The 7,050-nt window shown below is 36.4% G+C and overlaps 1 long non-coding RNA gene across 1 annotated transcript; it reads right to left on the reverse strand.

Moving 5' to 3' along the window:
- Positions 1 to 1,336: 1,336 nt before the first annotated feature.
- Positions 1,337 to 1,967, reverse strand: LOC122073061. The gene is made up of 2 exons (XR_006138644.1): positions 1,692 to 1,967; positions 1,337 to 1,558 (listed from the first exon to the last, which is right to left on the reverse strand). It is a non-coding gene; the product is annotated as an uncharacterized LOC122073061 (long non-coding RNA).
- Between the last annotated feature and the right edge of the window lie 5,083 nt (positions 1,968 to 7,050).

Raw genomic sequence — 7,050 nt, forward strand, 5'->3', positions numbered from 1 at the left:
TAGCCTATCTGGCTTTTAGGCTTTGCAACTCTGACCAAGAACAGGTTGGACTTCATTGCCATCCTCTGCAACAAATTATCAAACTAAGCAATGGGTAGGGCAAGAAGTTGACTTTCCACTATATTTCCTCAATGTTGTACAAACCTCATACTTGTAGCCCTCTAGCCGATCCTGTGTCAGTTCTTTATGGTTCAATTTCTGCAACTAAAGTGGGGAATTATGTTGTATGTAGGGTGAACTGCGTGAGGAATGGAGGGTTGAGATTCACAGTCAGTGGAAGTTCCTACTTCTATCAAGTCTAATCACCAATGTTGGGCTGGATGGCAAGGTGGTTGCAGTGAAAGTAAAAGGATCAAATACCAGGTGGATTTTAATGGGAAGGAACTGGGGCCAAAATTGGCATGTAACTTGAACCTTGAAAGGCAGCCGCTATCTATCTAGGTGACAACAGACAGTGGAAGGACAGTTACATCTTACTATGTAGCTCCAGCAAACTGGCAGTTCGGTCAATCATTTGAAGGGAAACAATTCATAGAGTGCTGAAAAGCTTCAAAATTACAAATAGGAGAGTTGGCGGTTGGATATAAACTGTATAATGAGGGAAGCTTATAGTCATGAGTTTACCGGTACTTGGAATATTGGGATCCTGAAACATTGAAACGCATTACGACCTTAACCAAAAAAAAGGGAAAAGTAATGCCTTCATTTACAGATTCATATATATATATATATATATATATGGGAAAAGGTTGGGTATGCCGCCGATATCAAGTATGCTAGCACCCATTGTGTCTATTTCTCTCTTCCCTTTTTCTGAAATAACCCCCATATCCTTCCTGAATGATAGATAAAGAGAGATTATTTAAAATATAATATGTAAGTCTCCTACATTTCTTCTTAATACAAATGAATTTTTAACGGAAAAAAAAAACAAAACAGGAGATCAAAGTTCATGTTAAAACAATAGCATGGGACATATATCATGTTTTCTAATTGTTGTTATATGCACATCATCCAATAAATCAAGAAACTTAATTCATCGGATGGCATCACCAGTAGACTCTGAATTCAAGATATAGTGAATGTCTATAAAAGAAATAAAATTGCAACTAAAATGTGACCATTTCAACTAAAAATTGGAGTTTTGGGAGTTCCTGAGTAACTTAATATAATTCCCAGTATTGAATTGTTGAAAAAACAGTGAGCTAAATAAATAAACAACCAGTGGACTAATCCCAAGTACAAAAGTTTCTGAACCTGTTTATTTCATTGTCTGTAAGGGAGGGCTTACCATAAACCCAGACTATGAGACCCAGTATCTTTAGACAAAAACCCAGGGAAGATTAACAGTGTCAGAACATATATCAGAAAGATGTCAATTGCATAGTCTATGTTCATATAAAGCAATTGTTTGTTGCTCAGACGATCCAATACTTCGGAGCCTTCAGCAGCATATAGAGATTCCAAAAGCTGCATATGTTGTATGTCAGTAGATAGAGATCTGGAATATACTCCTTCGCTTGTCATAGGAACCTCCAATCATGATGAAGTTCCAAAACTATTATGGAGGTAGCAGAAACTATTTCGCAGAAACTATTTCTTTATCATAGAATCCTCATAATCATAGGCCATAAAGTTCAATATGAAACTTCGCAATGAATATTTTTGGGTAAATAAGACATGAAACTCACTCGTCTTTCCCTTTCCTTGGGAGGAAGATAAGGTTCTGTAGCTGAGGCCTTGGTTGGTGGTGGGGATGGTGCTTTATGTTTATCCTTCACAGGAGCATATTTTGCTTTTGGCTTTTGCTTATCAGCACTATCCTTTTCTGCAGGATGAGATGGCTGAGGAGCCTCTTTTTCTGTTTCTCCTCCTCAGATGGAGCAGCCTGTGTAATACCTTCACCATTCTTTGAAATGACTGCAATCTTGGTTCCTGGTTCCACAGTATTTCCTTCATTGGCTACAAACTTCCAACAATTCGATAGACACGAACAGCACCACACTCAGAATCTTGTCTGCACTCCAAATGGAAGCAGGGAAATGTTAATTAACTTGCAATAAACATGCAGTTCGATGATTCTGAATAACTATCGCTTCAGGACTGGCAACATCAATGGTCACCTAATTGAGAATACACAACTTGAGAGTACGCATTCATACCCAGTGACAGCCATGATGAATATTTGATCCATATATAAAAAGATTCACAACAAGTACCTTATCAGTTTCAACTTGAGTGATTGGATCATCAATTTGTACAGTATCACCAGGTTCTGCACCCAACATAGGTTCCTCAAAAAAAAAAAAAAAAAAAAAAAAATATATATATATATATATATAGTGAAAAACTATGTATTTTGCATGTTCACAAACTCAAACCATAAATAGAGACAAAGAATAACACAACATACTCTTCAAAAACTTTGCCAATGGGGCAACAACATCAACCAAGTCATCTAAAGCACAACAATGGGGCATTTAAAGTTAAGCTGCTCTGTGAAAAAGATGATCCCGAGAAAAATATCTTCTTAATGGCACACATGTAACACGTACCTCTGAAGAGAATGACCTGATCCACACTCGGATAGGAGAATTTGTCTGAGTGAATGCAGAAATTTCCCTGCGTATTCCAAGGGGAAAATCTAAGCATAAGGAACAGTAGCACTCTTCCAGTTTTTTCTTATGTAGTGGAAACGCCTCACAATCTGCAGTTTTACGCTTAAGGGAAGAAATGTTCTTGGTGGATGCAGGACCTGGGACCCCCAGAATTTGTATGCAAGATGAGCCTGCAGGAGTGCCAATCAACCGAGTGTAGTATTGGTTGGCCTGATCCGAAGAGCAAACCTTGCGCAGTTTATTCTCTGTTATTTAATTCTCTATAAAACAGTAGTTAAATAAAAAAGCAGTGACATGTTTAATCTTTTATTTTATCCAGTTAAATTGAAAGTTAGCTTTCGTCGGATTTGGCTCCTCTTGCGCAGTAGAGGAGCCCCATCTCACAGAACTTATTAGCCTGATCAGAAGAGCAAACCTCCAAGGCTCCTCTAATGCAAACTCGACAATGCAAAACCCCTATAATAGAGGTTTTAAGAGAATAGGATTTGCAAAGGTGGGCTTCCAGGAACAATTTAACAGAAACTAAACTGAATTAATAATAATATGGAATAAAGATTAGCAATGGAGTATGAAATTATAGATCAACAGGATAGAATTTAATAAGAATAAAATAGGCTAATATATGTAAATTAAAATGAAAACCGGAAGGATCCAGGTTTGACTCTCTCTGTGGTCCGTGGGTGAATAATGGTGTTTGAGATCCATCCCAGTGATGCATGCCATCTTCCAATGTTCTGAGTAAGAATACTTCATGGCTGCCTCCATTTGAGTTGTAACATCAGTAACAATAAATAAATAAATAAAGGTGGTGCCATGAACCATTTCCTAGAGATAATATTAACCAGGTTGTTAGAATCCTCCTGGCAGATGAATTAACAAAATGTTAAGCCGACAGACTACATAGAGCTTCCCTCCTATTCTGCATTCATGTTGCTATATCTCACACTGCTTTCAGTACTCTCTCACTTGGTTTGAATATGCTCATCATTTACAAACAGAGAGGAAGAAAGTGAAAGCAACTTTCAGGCAGTGGCTAATCTAAGATGTGGCCGACTGGATGGCATTTAGGGGAAAGATTGGTTCTTACCATAACAAAGAGTACCATGAAATACTGTTTCATTGTGCTGAAACATGTAACAGAGTTGCCCTCACAAGGAGAAAACCAACAGTGCACAAGGGAATATGACGCAACATGCCCTTATCTGTATATTGTGCTACAATATGTCCACGCCCTAGAAGGTGGGTTGTTCTCACCATGCATTGCTCTTTTTTCTGAGATCCTTCGTATAATGTCCAATTGGAGAGGATCCACCCATGTTATGCACCTGACACATGATCCAAAACGTATAGTTAATTATAACATTAATTTCACTAATAAAAAGAAGATAAATTGGATATTGAAATATCTAATACTAGATCCACAAATGTTCTTCTTTAGTATGTCACTATTGTTGCAATAATTTCACTCTTTATGGTTGCAATATCTAGTCATCTAAGTATAATACTCAAAGAGGTGGATATGCAATGTGGGTATATTCACCCAATATGTAGACTAGACAACAACATCCTAAACCTTATTCCAACTTAATAAGGTCGGCTACATGGAGATTCCCAGCAATGGCGAGCACAAGGAACTATGCAAAAAGATTGGCGATTCATGGATAATTATAATAAGTGTTGGCTATATTCATCCAAAAAAATAATAATAAGTGTTGCTTGTCAACTTGACGCACCATTAAGCAAAATTTACTGAATTTAGTAAATGAACATCATGGCAAAGATGCTCCTAACATGAAGGATTAGTTCGAAAATTATTTTAATAAGTCTTAAGTGCCTTCTGTGGTTAACTGGTCATCATGGCAATCTTGTATTAGTTTCTGAAATCCTGATATTTGTAGTATGAGAAGTATAATGGTATAACCTATAAAAATAGTTGAGATGTGGTTTTGGTTCTTTATGCTTCTTTCTTCTTTTTTCTTCTTAAATGAATTTTAAGAAAATAGCCACTTAAGACTTAACAACCACACCAATGCTTAGTTTAAGCTTTCTATGCTTCCTAATTTGACTCTACACTCTTAAACCTTTTCAGCCCATTCAATTAAATCAAACACAAACCAGCAAACTTGATTTCCATCCTATTTTAAACCATAAATTCCTGACCTGCTACTATTTTCTTATAAAATTGAAATTTTCTACTATCAAACTCCAGTTTTAGTTTAACAAGAAAATCTATTCTCATCATTGTTCCTCAACCATTAAACCATCGGTTAAATATTCCAAACTGTTTCAGATAAGATTTTACACCATTTCCAGAAACCATAGAGCATGTTGTAATTCCCTTGATTCCATTGAGGCATTACATGAAACAACCACTAGGCTACTAGTCAACAACACTACAATCAACCATATTTGTGTACTCTCTTTTTTTAATTTGAACAATTGAATGTGCCATTAATAATAATAATAATAAAAAACAATAATAATAACAAAAGACCCATGTACGGTACAAAGATCAAGATATAAGTTTCTGTGAATCATCGAATAAAAGAGAACAAGAATGAAAATGATATGAACCAATATCAGAAATGTGACTCCCATTCTCAGAGGAATAGTAGGAGGTTCGAACGAACCAACATGGCAATGGGATTCGTTTGATTCTCTATGTAGTGAGAAAAAAAATAATTAAAAGTACACAGATTACAAAAATAAAATCAGTAAGACATGGAAAACTGAAAGATCAAAAAATCATTGCTTACCTCAAGTTATGCGAAGAAGATGACCGCTGGTAAGATTTGTTGATCCCAACAGAGCACTCACGTAGACCCACGAACCAACATGGGAATGGGATTTGTTCGATTCTCTGTGAAGTGAGAAAAAAAAAAAAGAACACAGATTACAAAAACAAAAAACGTAAGACATGGAAAATAGGTTGAAAAAAAATCTATGCTCATGTCAGATGAACATCCAACCCGAAGAAGATGAATGATGTAAGGTTTGATTATCCCAACAGAGCACTCGCGCAGACCCACGAATCCTAAATGACAGTGACACGCACAGTCACTGTGTCTGGTCTGAGTTCTCTCCCCTCCTCTGTCTTTCTCCCATGGCGATGGAGTAGGAGCCGGAACAGCACCTGAAGAAGTGCCAGGAACAACAAAGAGTTCTAAGAGAATAAAGTTCAGAAGCGTAAACTGGAGGAGAGCACTCACGCAACACCAGTTCTCTCCCCTCCTCTGTCTCTCTCTCTGTGTGAATGAAAAGTGGATGGGGGAGTCAATCTTTTTTAGGGAAATCGATTCTTCTCCCTTCAGTCCTTCTCCCGCCGTCCTTCTCCCTCCATTCTTATTCTCCTCTCCGAAATCCATAGTCCGAATAGCTGAAACCAGCAACCCAGTCTTCCCCTTTTGGAAATCCATAGTCCGAACAACAACTTATGCACTCAATGATGCGATCAAATCATCGGATGTTAAAGAGCTGATTGTAGGAGATGATTAAACTAGAAATTAGGATTTTTTTCACCGATTGGGACATGAATCATGTCCAATGCGTAGGGATACAAAGTCTTGGGTACGGCTTCCACTGTTTTGACTATTTAGGTAATATGCAAATTGATTTTGGATAAATATGTTGAGTGAAACCCATCGTGGGTATTTCTATAAAACTAAACCCAATACAGGGTAATCAGGTAATTTTCCTAAAATAGTACAAAAATGTACTTTTTTCTTTGGGTTAAGAATTTTTCTTTGCATTTGGTATGTCTTCACCCAAGAGAAGATTCCCCTTTTCAAATTCAGAATTCCTCTTGGAAATTGTGAAATTTTTTTTTGCTCCCCCAAAAATTTTCTTGCCAAAAACACAAGAAAACATGAGAAAACATGAAAACATAATAAGACAAAAAATGAATTATTACACAATGATTTCCTATGTGTCTATCTCTCTCTTAAAATTCAAAATTTTTTGAATTTTTTTATTTTCTTCTCTTGATAACCAAACATACATATTCTTTTTATTTTCTCACCATTTCTTCTTTCTTCTTCTCTTCTCTTTTCTTTTCTTTTCTTTTCTTCACTTGGCCATCAAACATAGTCTTAGCGATGAATTATAGTCTAGTTAAAGAGTATTTATTGATCCCCCAAACCTATATATTAAGAGCAGAAACAATGCCATCTAAAAGCTCTAAAATAATATATGCTGTAGCCCAATTTGGTTAGAGAGAATATCAAGAGAGATTCAAACCCAACCCCTTGTTGGTCAATTGTAAGTAGCATCCTTACATGTAATTGTAGGGCGACAGTCATCCAAAACTATAAATTTTGTTCATTCAACAATCAAAATTTTGTATTCTTTGTTGGTAGAATCGAAGTTGTGTGGGTTATATCTTGTTTAGAGACCCTATAAATAGTCCTTTTATTGAATTTAAGAAGGCTAAACC

The sequence above is a fragment of the Macadamia integrifolia genome, chromosome 3 (genome assembly GCF_013358625.1).
Source record: "Macadamia integrifolia cultivar HAES 741 chromosome 3, SCU_Mint_v3, whole genome shotgun sequence".
Lineage (NCBI taxonomy): Eukaryota > Viridiplantae > Streptophyta > Magnoliopsida > Proteales > Proteaceae > Macadamia > Macadamia integrifolia.